General features: G+C 44.0%; 1 protein-coding gene across 1 annotated transcript in view; it reads left to right on the top strand.

Moving 5' to 3' along the window:
- The window catches only part of LOC100959117 (ceruloplasmin-like), a 40,612-nt gene that overhangs the window by 2,161 nt on the left and 37,186 nt on the right, over positions 1 to 1,265 (top strand).

Here is a 1,265-nt window from a genome sequence, read left to right as displayed (position 1 = left end):
TTTTGTTAATTTTATAATGTTAAACTGTAATAATAACAAATAATTGTTAAGAAGTGATTATCAAGAACTGCTTAACAAAGTTTGCATTGTTGTCAGGCCCCGCCCCCTCCCCTGCCCCGCCCCGCCTCGCCCCCCATCAGTGGTGTCCCACTTTACCAATGTTAAAATCTGGTCACCTTAACAATAGGGTTTTGAGAGGTTTCAGAAGATAACAAGGAAAGCTAGGAAAGAGAGCTTGGGCTTGTCGATGGTAGAAGATAGGCATTTTTTTCTTAGCATTTGAAATTTTTTTATGAAAGTCTGGCATAAATCTTTAGAAAATTAGAACTTCAGTCCAACTTGCTAAGAGTACCACTTATAAGATGGGTGCTCTTTTCAACAGAGGCTCTATGAAAATACAGGACAATGGAAATCCCACGTGGCATTCCGTTCACTGGCATAATTAGTCACATTACATGACTGTCTTTCACTGGTCATTGCCTTTTAAAGTATTACATGTTATAGGCACATAATGGGATAAATGTTACCGAGAATTTGTTTTTATTTTTGTGCTTTTTAAATCAGCACTCAAAACTCAGACTGAGGTTTACAGATTCCCTCAGGGCACCCCAAGGAAGAAGCTACAAACAGGCTTTGAGTGAATTCTCGCTACTGAGATGGGCTCAGCAAAAACTGGACCAGGTCCAGAGGCCACTCCGGAGGGACCACTGGGCAGGAAGTCAGTCAGTCATGAGGCAGCAAATTTTTCTGCATTTAACTTGGAGCTGATGAGTCCCAAAAGATTGAGAATGGAAAGTTGCTCATGCTTCAAAGTCCTTTACTGAATAAAGGAACTTGATCCACAGTTAGCAGGATCCTGCACTTTAGGGGTGGGATGTGAGGCAAAATACTGGCCAGAAAAGAAGAAAGAAAACAGAGCAAGATTCCAAATTCAGAACTTAGGTAACAGCTCAGAGTAATGTATATCATCCAGAGGGCTACCTTGAGACTACTGTGGGCTCCATAGAGGTAACCCAATACCTCTTGATGCCCTGGTCCCAAATCTGACTGGCAATGAGGAATATACAGAGGGTGACTCAAAAGTCTGGCCTTTGGCTCAGCACCTGTGGCTCAAGTGGCTAAGGTGCCAGCCACATACACCTAAGGTGGCAGGTTCGAATCCAACCCAGGCCCGCCAAAACAACAATGACAGCTGCAACCAAAAAATAGCCGGGCGTTGTGGCAGGTGCCTGTGGTCCCAGCTACTTGGGAGGTGGAGGCAGGAG

This window comes from Otolemur garnettii, unplaced genomic scaffold (assembly GCF_000181295.1).
Source record: "Otolemur garnettii isolate 467f Iridium unplaced genomic scaffold, OtoGar3 scaffold00032, whole genome shotgun sequence".
Lineage (NCBI taxonomy): Eukaryota > Metazoa > Chordata > Mammalia > Primates > Galagidae > Otolemur > Otolemur garnettii.
The sequence above is the reverse complement of the archived record's forward strand: the minus strand, read 5'-3'. Positions and strand labels throughout refer to the sequence as shown.